Source organism: Phyllobates terribilis, unplaced genomic scaffold (assembly GCF_046119375.1).
Source record: "Phyllobates terribilis strain yellow unplaced genomic scaffold, ASM4611937v1 Scaffold_7__3_contigs__length_470593459, whole genome shotgun sequence".
NCBI classification, from domain to species: Eukaryota; Metazoa; Chordata; class Amphibia; order Anura; family Dendrobatidae; genus Phyllobates; species Phyllobates terribilis.
The window spans coordinates 43,566,699-43,578,997 of NW_027362767.1; the positions used below are offsets into that span (position 1 = coordinate 43,566,699).

At 42.2% G+C, this 12,299-nt stretch overlaps 1 long non-coding RNA gene across 1 annotated transcript in view; it reads left to right on the plus strand.

Moving 5' to 3' along the window:
* LOC141153545 (uncharacterized) overlaps positions 1-12,299 on the plus strand; it is an 884,623-nt gene extending 872,324 nt beyond the window's left edge. The window contains exon 6 of the long non-coding RNA XR_012247318.1: positions 12,228-12,299. This is a non-coding gene — a long non-coding RNA (uncharacterized lncRNA). The remainder of the gene's footprint in view (positions 1-12,227) is intronic.

Here is a 12,299-nt window from a genome sequence, read left to right on the forward strand (position 1 = left end):
TACAGATCTCCAGATCTTTCAGGTTTCACGGATGTCGCTGGGCAATGTTGAGTTTCAGCTCCCTCCAAAGATTTTCTTTTGGGTCCTGACCACTCCAGGATCTTGAAATGCTTTTTATGGAGCCACTCCTTAGTTGCCCTGGCTATCTCTTTCATGTCATTGTCATGCTGGAAGACCCAGCCACGGCCCATCTTCAATGCTCTTACTGAGGGAAGAAGGTTGTTGGCCAAAATTTTGCGATACATGGCCCCATCCATCTTTCCTTCAATACGGTGCAGTCGGCCTGTCCCCTTTGCAGAAAAGCACCCCAAAGTATGGTGTTTTCCCCACCATGCTTCATGGTTGGGACAGTGTTCTTGTGATTGTACTCATCCTTCTTTTTCCTCCAAACAAGGCTAGTGGAGTTGATACCAAAAAGTTCTATTTTGGTCTCATCTGACCACATGACCTTCTCCCATGCCTCCTATGGATCATCCAGATGGTCATTGGCAAACTTGAAACGGGCCTGGACATTTGCTGGCATGAGCAGGTGGACCTTGCTTGTCCTGCAGGAGTTTACTCCATGACAGCGTAGTGTGTTACTAACGGTAATGTTTAAGAATGTGGTCCCAGCTCTCTCCAGGTCATTTCCCAGGTACTCTCATGTAGTTCTGGGCTGATTCTTGACCTTTCTCAGAATCATCCTTACCTCACGAGGTGAGACCTTGCACAGAGCCCCAGACTGCAGAAGATTGACAGCCATCTTATGTTTCTTCCATTTCCTAATAATTATGCCAACAGTTGTTGCCTTCTCACCAAGCTGCTTGCCTATTGACCTATAATTGGACCTGCCTATGGACCTGCTGCTTGCCCACCCCAGCCTTGTGCAGGTCTACATTTTTTTCCTGGCGACCATAGACAGCATTTTGGTATGGGCAATGGTGGAGAGGTTGGAGTGTGATTGATTGAGTGCATGGACAGGTGTCTTTTATACAGGTAATGAGTTCAGACAGGTGCAATAAATACAGGTAATGAGTGCAGAATAGGAGAGCTTCTTAAAGAAAAACTAACAGGTCTGTAAGAGCCAGAATTCTTGCTGGTTGGTGGGTGATAAAATACTTATTTCATGCAATAAGATGCCAATTAATTATGTAAAACTCATAGAATGTAATTTTCTGGATATTTTTTAAGATTCTGTCTCTCACATGCAAAGTGTACCTGCGATAAAAATTACAGACCTCTCCATTCTTTGTAGGTGGGAAAACTTGCAAAATCAACAGTGTATCAAATACTTACCATATTTTTCGGACTATAAGGGTATGTGCACACGATGCAGAAATGAAGCAGAAAATTTCTGCATCATTTCTGCATCTCCCTGGCAGAAAAAACGCATGCAGATTGTGCATGCGTTTTTCCTGCAGAATACATGCGGATCCACATGCAGATTCACATGCGTTTCCGCATGCAGATTGACAAGCGCTTTCCAGGCGATTTTAGCATCACCTGGAAAGTGCTTGATAACTAGGTCACACTATATAAATCCATGCAAACAGCATGGATTTATACAGTGTGAACCGAGAGAGTGTATATACTTACCTCTGATGGCCCGCGCTGTCCTGCTCACTCCGTTCTCCCGGCTGCCGGCAACTTTGAATTGAAAGACCTGCCGACGTCAGCGTCACGTGACCCGTCACATGACTCTGACGTCACCGCAGGTCCTACAACTCACTGCAAGTGCCGGGAACCAAGCGGGAGCGCTGCGCGGGCCGACAGAAGGTAAGAATACATTTATTTTTTATTTTATTCTTCTTTTTACAGCTTTTTTAATGGTACCTGGGTGTGGATGAGACTCTCCTCTCCTCCACACCCGGGTACCATCCGCACATTAGAACGCACCAATTACGCAAGTACAAATGCTGTCTTGCGGAATTGGCGCGTTCTAATGCAAGTCAATGGCGGCGAAATCGCCGCGTTTCCGCAAAATTAATTGACATGCTGCGGATTTTTGACCGCAGCGTTAACGCTGCGGAAAAATCCGCATCATGGGCACAGCACATGCGGATTTCCATTGGGGAACATTGCTGCCCTTCTACCATGCGTTTTTCATGCGTTTCCGCGGCGTTTACGCAACTGCAAAAACGCCGCGGAAACGCATGAAATACGCATCGTGTGAACACAGCCTTAGACGCACTTTTTTCCTCCAAAATTTTGGAGGAAAATGGGGGTGCGTCTTATAGACTGAATGTTGGGGAGGTTTATATATATACTGTGTGGGGTGTGGGGGAAGTGGTAGCGGCGGAGGAGCGGAGCACAGGAGGCAGCAACCGCCTGCTGCAGCCTATACTATCCCCGCTGCTAAAGGAAATGAATATTCACTGATCCCCATGCCCATTTCCAGCCTAAAATTCCAGATGTGATAATTCTGGCGGTCTGGCTCTTCCCGATTTTTTACCTCAGCCCGATTATAGCTGAGAAAAAACTTGCAGATGAACACTGCCTCAGTGAATAACATTGTTGCGAGTGCAATGCGATTTTTTCTCACATTGCATACGCAAGTGTCACGGGTGTGTCAGAGGTGACAGACAGTCGCCCTGCAGTGGTCTGCAGGAGATCTCCACGTTTGGCAATGCAGACAGCTGCCTAGATAGGAGGCTGTGTATAGGACCCAGCGACTACCTCTCTTTAGTCTGGGTGTATATATACCTGGTGTGTTTAGGTGGGCGTCGCCGGTTATACTCATTTATACTTGGAATGTGGCTGAAGCAGCATCACGTCCTCTCTGGAGTCTTGAGACAGTGTGCCCTGTTGGAGTTCTTCTAAAGCTGAGTTGTTGTTCCCCTGTGTTGTCTTCACCTTTTGTCTTAAGAATGCTAGCGGAGGTTGACTAGTGCTCATCTCCTTCCACCCCCAGCTATAGCTTTACGCCAGGGATAGTAGGGTGAGGCACGTGATCAGTGACAGCTGCGGAGGCTGTATAGGGACGTTAGGTGGAGACAGGGTGACGCTAGTCCAGATTAGGAGGTCACCTCTTCCCCCTTTCCCTAGTGTCTGGGCTCCCTTGCCCTTTCCCCTGGCATGACTCTCTGTGTTGCACTCACACCTGGCATGACAACAAGTGGGAGTGAGGCCTTATACTCAACTCATCCAGTTGCAGCTCTCACTTCCTCCTGATGTCAATTACATCCATAGGAGAGGAGAGTGAAGTTAGCGCCAATTGACCATATGTTACACGATCTGTGGGAGACCCAGTGCCAATACCACTGGAATGGTACCAGCACCATAGAGGACAACTCCTTCCAATTACCCCGAGTAGTGTGCAACCTCTTTAACAATATGTGGAGGAGTAGTTACCTTCTGGAGACAACCATAATGCATGTTCATTCTTTGTTGCATTTTCTGCTCGGAATTGCTACAAAATGTTTGTTTCTGCCATGTTTTTACCTTCAATTTTTTTATGCATTTTTGCAAAAATGTTGCAAAAAATTCACCATATTATAATTAAAAATGCATAAAAAAACACACTGATAAAAAGCATCAAGACCTGCATCAAAACATCACCAAAAATGTGTTTTCTAAAAACGCTTCTAAAAAAACACTGTTTTATAAGATGTGAATTTTTCACCAAGAAAATCCACGTAAAAGAAATATGGTATATACAGGTGCTTCTCATAAAAATAGAATATCATCAAAAAGTTAATTTATTTCAGTTCTTCAATACAAAAAGTGAAATTCATATATTATATAGAGTCATTACAAACAGAATGATCTATTTCCAGTGTTTATTTCTATTAATGTAGATGATTATGGCTTACAACCAATGAAAATACAAAAGTCATTATCTCAGTGAATTAGAATAATTAACAAAAAATACCTGCAGAGGCTTCCTACGCTTTTACAAAGGTCCCTTAGTCTGTTTCAGTAGGCTCCACAACCATGGGGAAGACTGCTGACTTGACAGATGTCCAGAAGGCATTTATTGACACACTCCACATGGAGGGTAAGCCACCAAAGATCATTGCTAAAGAAGCTTGCTGTTCACAGAGTGCTGTATCCAAGCATATTAATGGAAAGTTGAGTGGAAGGAAAAAGTGTGATAGAAAAAGATGCACAAGCAACCGGGATAACTGCAGCCTTGAAAGGATTGTTAAGAAAAGGCCATTCAAATATTTGGGGGAGATTCACAAGGAGTGGACTGCTGCTGGAGTCATTGCTTCAAGAGCAACCACACACAGACGTATCCAGGACATGGGCTACAAGTGTCGCATTCCTTGTGTCAAGCCCCTCATGACCAAGAGACAACGCCAGAAGCGTCTTACCTGGGCCAAGGAGAAGAAGACCTGGACTGTTGTTCAGTGGTCCAAGGTGTTGCTTTCAGATGAAAGTAAATTTTGCATTTCATTTGGAAATCAAGTTCCCAGAGTCTGGAGGAAGAGTGGAGAGGCCACAATCCAAGCTGCTGGAGGTCTAGTGTGAAGTCTCCACAATCAGTGATGGTTTGGGGAGCCATGTCATCTGCTGGTGTAGGTCCACTGTGTTTTATAAAGACCAAAGTCAGCGCAGCCGTCTACCAGGAGATTTTAGAGCACTTCATGCTTCCCTCTGCCGACAAGCTTTTTGGAGATGGAAATGTCATTCTCCAGCAGGACTTGGCAGGACTTGACCCAGTTTAAAAACAACAGTATCACCGTACTTGATTGGCCTGCAAACTCACCTGACCTTAACCCCATAGAGAATCTATTATAGAGAATCTATGGGGTATTGTCAAGAGGAAGATGAGAGACACCAGACCCAACAATGCAGACGAGCTGAAGGCTGCTATCAAAGCCACCTGGGCTTCCATAACCCCTCAGCAGTGCCACAGGCTGATCGCCTCCATGCCACATTGCCGCATTGATGCAGTAATTGATGCAAAAGGAGCTACGACCTTTTGTATTGAGTGTATTTACTGAACATACATTTCAGTAGGGGAACATTTCAGATTTTAAAAACATTTTTCAAGCTGTTGTTATCAAGTATTCTAATTTACTGAGATAATGACTTTTGTGTTTTCATTGGCTGTAAGCCATAATCATCAACATTAACAAAAATAAACACGTGAAATAGATTGCTCTGTGTGTAATGACTCTATATAATATAGGAGTTTCACTTTTTGTATTGAAGAACGTAAATAAACTTTTTGATGATATTCTAATTTTCTGAGAAGCACCTGTACATACCCTAGGGCCATTTTCCACGTAGCATAAATATTGCATTTGTTTTTTTACCACCACACTTTTTTATGCAGAAAATCTGAATTAAACTGCCCTAGCAAAGTGGATGTGACTTCATGAAAGCTCATGGCCGCTGTGCGTTAAAAGACGTTCTTAAACTGTGCATTTTTGTTGTTTTTATTCCTGAATTATGTAAAAACGCAGTAGTAGTTTTTAAGTGCAGAATCATAGCTTTTCTGTACAAAAAAGGCATTAAAAATGCTACTTTAATATCCAAAATAAAAATGCATAAAAAGGGAAAATACGTAAAAAAACACCCAGCAAAAACGCAATTATCAGAATAGATTAATATTGTGTATTTTGGTGCGGATACCTACAGAAAAATGCAGCATTTCCACACTTATGGCGTCATGTCGCCTGTCCTTACAATAGGGAGTCTAACCAGTGGCCTCCTACCAGCGGCTCTTCAGGGACCTATATTTTTGCAACAACTCTAGAGCCACAGATTGGAGGTCACTGTGTAAAGCCAACAAACATAAGACGTTAAGAATTTGTACAACCTACGAATTTACAAGAAACCAATAAACTATTTACTTGCAAGGATCCAACGACAGTGTTAAAATAGCAGATCAAGTATGTATGTTTCCCGAGAACTGGGCACCTAGTGGATAAAGTCGCACTGTCAATACTCATGGGTCACTGGAGTAGATGGAGTGTATGTAGAAGACAGGGTCATACTATTATATAACCCAAAAAGTGCAGAGTGCAGTCTGTTCTGTAATGTTCTGCATCTGATTATGAAGAAATTATAAGCACAGCAGGTGGCACTGCTGACTAAATGTCAATATATGAAAAAACATGAATGAATTGGGATGTGCAGTTTTCTCTACTTTTTCGCCTAAATGCCAACATTTTATTTTCTGACAGATTTCTCACAAATCCAACATAAAAAACTTGCGGTATGCTCCATTGGGCCCTGTATTGCGGCGGTATCGTCCATGTTATGTCTCAGGCAGTGGCACATGGAGAGATTGCACCAGCGTAGTATAGACCCTCAGAGAAGTTGCGTATGAGACGGCTCCAGTACTCATTAGATGAAAGTAAGCCGAACCCGCGGTAAAATCTGAAGTGTATGGGGACCTCCCGATTCACCCATAACAGATGATGTTGGGGAAAAGAGAGCAGGATTAGGAAATTGGAATTTCTTTACATGGAAGAAAAGTTGCTTTCTCCGTTGGAAACACATGAATGCTCAGACTGGGCGAGAGTTCACATGTGTGGGGCAAAGAGGTGGGATACCTGTCTGCCGAACCAACATTCAGCCAACCGCTATCTCCTGTGTCTGGCCAGTTTTAATCAAGCTCCTTTATATTAAAACTGACACTGTAGACTTGTAGGAATCCTACACTTTTGGTTAAAATCCTATTACTTTTTTTTTTTCTCTTGGTGGCTTAAATTAATCATGTTGTATGCTCTAGTTAGAGACGGATAAAGACAGGTTTGTTAGTTCATCAGACATGATATCCTAAGTGCATAAACAATACTAATTGGTATATTTAGCACTTACCCTAAATCTGGATGGGAAGTATTTTTATTTTCAGATATGACAGAAGGTCAACGACACTATGGGTAGAGGCGCTGCTTACAAATCCGGAGGCTGCGCCTGGAGTCATGGACTCTAAACACTAGCGATGTACAGGCAAACCTTGGGACAAACAACAGTCCTGCATGGTTGGGACACGGTGACTGCTTTTTTAACCATGCTTAGCAAGTTTTACAAAGGTATAAAATGTGATGATTTTCTATGGTTTTCAAAGCACCCACTAAATGGACTTTTAAAGCGTCAAACAAAAGATCTTCATGCAGGGCAGCATGGTGGCTCAGTGGTTAGCACTGCAGCCTTTCAGCACTGAGGTCATGGGTACAAATCTCACCAAGGACAACATCTGTAAGGAGTTTGTATGTTTGCATGGGTTTCCTCCGGGTTCTCCGGTTTCCTCCCACCCTCCAAAGACATACTGATAGGAAATTTAGATTGTGAGCCCCAATGGGGACAGTGGTTATAATGTCTGCAAAGCGCTGTGGAATTAATAGCGATATATAAGAGAGTAAAATAAGTAAAAAATGTCTCTGCCCCACAGATGGCTACTCAGTTGAGTCAAGGTGGAGCACATGACAAACCACATTGCAGCTGTAATGGCCAGCTTACTTCTTATAGACCCATGACTACTCAAGAGGTTGGTTAAAGTGAATTTGCCACCAGAACATTTCCTATTGATTAAATCAGGTTTTTATGTTAAATTTATTATTATTTTTCCAACTGCTATCTATATTAAAGAAGAAAAACTTTCCCACTGGTCACTAAAGTTAATATTAGACTCCTACTTCTTGTTATTCACATGAACACTAGACTAACTGAGACATTATTTTTATAGACGCCTTTTCTGAGCACGCTCTAATCTGTAGTTAGAATTAATTCATCGCACACTCAAGAGTTACTAATGCAGCGTACATTTATTTACAGGCAAGATTAAATCAAACCATAGACGTGAAGGAGACACAGTATAGACATTTCGGCCACTAGACAGGTCTTATTCATTAGGTTGCTGTTGAGTTTAGATTTGAGTGTGTGCCAGGAATTAAAGTAGGTGCGAAGGTGGAAAAAATCCAGTAGAAAGCTTTCCTATGGTTCCGTTGCTGGTCAGCCTGAAGGAATCTGTACTTAAATGCAAATGGCGCTCCTGCGCCTTTAACAGTGGCTGTGGTGTAGTCCCACGTTATGCTTTGGAGGATGGGGGAGCGGCGTTCCCACGCCTAGTTGCTTCCAGGTGGTGATGCTCTAATCTTGGCAGAGGTAATTTTAAAAGGAGGAGGAGGTGAGCTGTGACATCACCTATTGTGAATGTTGGATCCTGTGTTATCTACTGTATATAGAGGTGTTATCAGTCATTGTACAGGAGGAGGAGGAGGTGAGCTGTGACATCACCTATTGTGAATGTTGGATCCTGTGTTATCTACTGTATATAGAGGTGTTATCAGTCATTGTACAGGAGGAGGAGGTGAGCTGTGACATCACCTATTGTGAATGGTGGATTGTGTGCTATCTACTGTATATAGAGGTGTTATCAGTCATTGTACAGGAGGAGGAGGTGAGCTGTGACATCACCTATTGTGAATGGCGGATCCTGTGTTATCTACTGTATATAGAGGTGTTATCAGTCATTGTACAGGAGGAGGAGGTGAGCTGTGATATCACCTATAGTGAATGGTGGATCCTGTGTTATCTACTGTATATAGAGGAGTTATCAGTCATTGTTCAGGAGGAGGAGGTGTGCTGTGATATCACCTATTGTGAATGGTGGATCCTGTGTTTTCTGCTGTATATAGAGGTGTTATCAGTCATTGTACAGGAGGAGGAGGTGAGCTGTGACATTACCTATTGTGAGTGATTTATCTTGTGTTATCTACTGTATATAGAGGTGTTAATAGTCATTGTACAGGAGGAGGAGGTGAGCTGTGACATCACCTATTGTGAATGGCGGATCCTGTGTTATCTACTGTATATAGAGGTGTTATTAGTCATTGTACAGGAGGAGGAGGTGAGCTGTGACATTACCTATTGTGAGTGATTTATCTTGTGTTATCTACTGTATATAGAGGTGTTATCAGTCATTGTACAGGAGGAGGATGTGAGCTGTGATATCACCTATTGTGAGTGACGGATCCTGCGTTATCTACTGTATATAGAGGTATTATCAGTCATTGTACAGGAGGAGGAGGTGAGCTGTGACATCACCTATTGTGAGTGATTTATCTTGTGTTATCTACTGTATATAGAGGTGTTATCAGTCATTGTACAGGAGGAGGAGGTGAGCTGTGATATCACCTATTGTGAGTGATGGATCCTGTGTTATCTACTGTATATAGAGGTGTTATTAGTCATTGTACAGGAGGAGGAGGTGAGCTGTGACATTACCTATTGTGAGTGATTTATCTTGTGTTATCTACTGTATATAGAGGTGTTATCAGTCATTGTACAGGAGGAGGAGGTGAGCTGTGATATCACCTATTGTGAGTGATGGATCCTGTGTTATCTACTGTATATAGAGGTGTTATCAGTCATTGTACAGGAGGAGGAGGTGAGCTGTGACATCACCTATTGGGAATGGCGGATCCTGTGCTATCTACTGTATATAGAGGTGTTATCAGTCATTGTACAGAAGGAGGAGGTGAGCTGTGACATTACTTATTGTGAGTGATTTATCTTGTGTTATCTACTGTATATAGAGGTGTTATCAGTCATTGTACAGGAGGAGGAGGTGAGCTGTGATATCACCTATTGTGAGTGATGGATCCTGTGTTATCTACTGTATATAGAGGTGTTATTAGTCATTGTACAGGAGGAGGAGGTGAGCTGTGACATTACCTATTGTGAGTGATTTATCTTGTGTTATCTACTGTTTATAGAGGTGTTATCAGTCATTGTACAGGAGGAGGAGGTGAGCTGTGATATCACCTATTGTGAGTGATGGATCCTGTGTTATCTACTGTATATAGAGGTGTTATCAGTCATTGTACAGGAGGAGGAGGTGAGCTGTGACATCACCTATTGGGAATGGCGGATCCTGTGCTATCTACTGTATATAGAGGTGTTATCAGTCATTGTACAGAAGGAGGAGGTGAGCTGTGACATTACTTATTGTGAGTGATTTATCTTGTGTTATCTACTGTATATAGAGGTGTTATCAGTCATTGTACAGGAGGAGGAGGTGAGCTGTGACATCACTTATTGTGAATGGTGGATCCTGTGTTATCTACTGTATATAGTAGATCAGCAATGGGAACAACAGATCCTTGGGGGAACGTTCTCTAAACACAGCTGAGTTTTTGTATAAATGTTTGCTTCCTCTGGTACTTGCCCTTGTGGCCAGTGGGATCTCAGACAATTGAGGTATTCACGTATGCAGATAGTATGGTAAATATTCATACCTGGGTTAGTTTCCATAGGTCATGAAAGTTTTTATGGATGTAACATAAAAGTGACAATTCTGCTTGTCGGACAATAGGAAAGTGTTGTCATATCTACAAATAAAAGTGACACAAAATGTAAATAAAAAAAAAACACATTTTAATTTGTCAAAAATATACCAGAGATAAACAATGAAAACTGAGACCTGTGCAGATCGAGGAACAAATAAAGAAGCTCATTGCATTTGTGCAATAACAGATTCCCCTGGGCCAATGAACAGTATACTGTGGCTACCCAGGGTTCAATAGTTTAGTTTGTCATGTGTGCGGCAACCTATCCAGGACTGCCGACACCTGTATCATTAATATGATGTTGTTTCACTGCGGTCAGTGGGAGTGACATGACTTCTAAAGTGCTTTACAAATATTACTGCTATTTCCCTTGTACGTACACCACAGAGGACTGGGAAGTTGTGGTCAGTACTGGATTCTCCAACACTCAACCACCTGTCCAGCATCCAAAATCAACCAAAAGAGACAAGCGGGAAAATGTGTCAATAGCAAAGTAACATAAGCAGAGTCTGGTGAACTGTCCCAGAGCTACAAGCTGTGCACGACTACAGAGTACAATAAGGGATCGCTCTATTCATGGGTGCGGTGAAAAGCGGATTTCCACAGCCATGTATACCCAGAATAAATATTTTTTTCTGACTATAAGGAGCTTTCCAGCAAAACCAATAGTTTGTTATGCCAAGTAGAGGGCCTAGAGGGACAAGGCATGACACACAGATCCTCACGTAGGTGTTTTTTTAATGCTCCGCTCCTCAGTCCCTGCACTGATTCAGTATCAGTTTTTTCTGTAGCGTTCCTTTACATGGAGTTTATTGCCAGCATAAAATTACCTTTCAAACCAAGCACAGGCGTTCAGTGCACCCTTGGCATGGCCAAACGATACAGTGCACCTTACCACCAACTTCTTTTGTCCACCCTTTTCTCCCCTGATTGACAGTAGAGGAAGGCTGAGAGGTGTGATGGTGTATTGAAATGTTTGGCAATTGACAAAGGCGCACCCAGTGGCCATAGCAATATTACACATAGTGGTTAATCATCCTGACTACAGTAAAGTGTCCATTGTCTTTAAAGGATTGCATATTTTGGATAATTAACTTTTTTTAAATTGTTCCCCCATTATATATTAACTGTGTGTTGTCCTAACTACTGGAGCCCCAAAACATCAGCTATAATCTAAGGGAAAATTGGATAGCAGATTTAATAACCTTGTTGTTCTTTGTTTCCAGCGTTTATTGTGCCATTTTCTTCAAGGAACTTACTTTGCATCTGATTATTTATTGGCGCCAAAAAGAACATTTGAGTGCAATGGGCTTTACGTTTGGTTAGTTAGGCTCAAAAATAAGAGTGGTTAAAGGTGTTGTCCAGGCTTGGGACAAAAGTCTGAAGTCACTCTATGTCTGCCGAATGGTGACTACGTACGGTGTACACGCGGTCACGATTTCCCAGTGTGAGCAGCAGTCATAGTTTCGGTCATGTACCGACTAATTTTTTCCGGCTTCTCTCAATTCTCTTCTATTGAGTCAACATATAACTGCAAGTATACAAATCGCATACAATGCAGTCATGCCGTACGCACATAGTGACTGCAAACTTTTGTCCCAAACCTGGCAATCCCCTTAACCAAAGTCTATTTTTTAGACACACTCATTAAAGTTTCATGTCCGTCTTTGTTAGTATGAAGTACGTCCATTATTTATGACACACTAAATTGAAACAAATTTATCATAGACAAGTGCAAAGTAATGGAGAAATAGTAAATCTGCCCCTAACCAATTGACTTGCTTGCAGGAGAAATTAGGCATTACGCTGTTTTTTGCTCCAGATTCCTGTATAAAGTATTAATGTATAGGGGTCCCCCAACATTGGAAAATGTTCTCTTCAATTCCAGGCTTTAGACTAAAAGCCACAAAAAATGCATCCAACATAAAGTACATTTAAAGATAGAATTAATAGAATCTGGATACCATGTTTGTTAATGTCCTATTTCCTCCATTGCAGAAAATGAAGACGATTGGTGGATATTAAGTGAACAGACAATTATCTCAGAAGCCGGGGTTATCGGACTTGTGC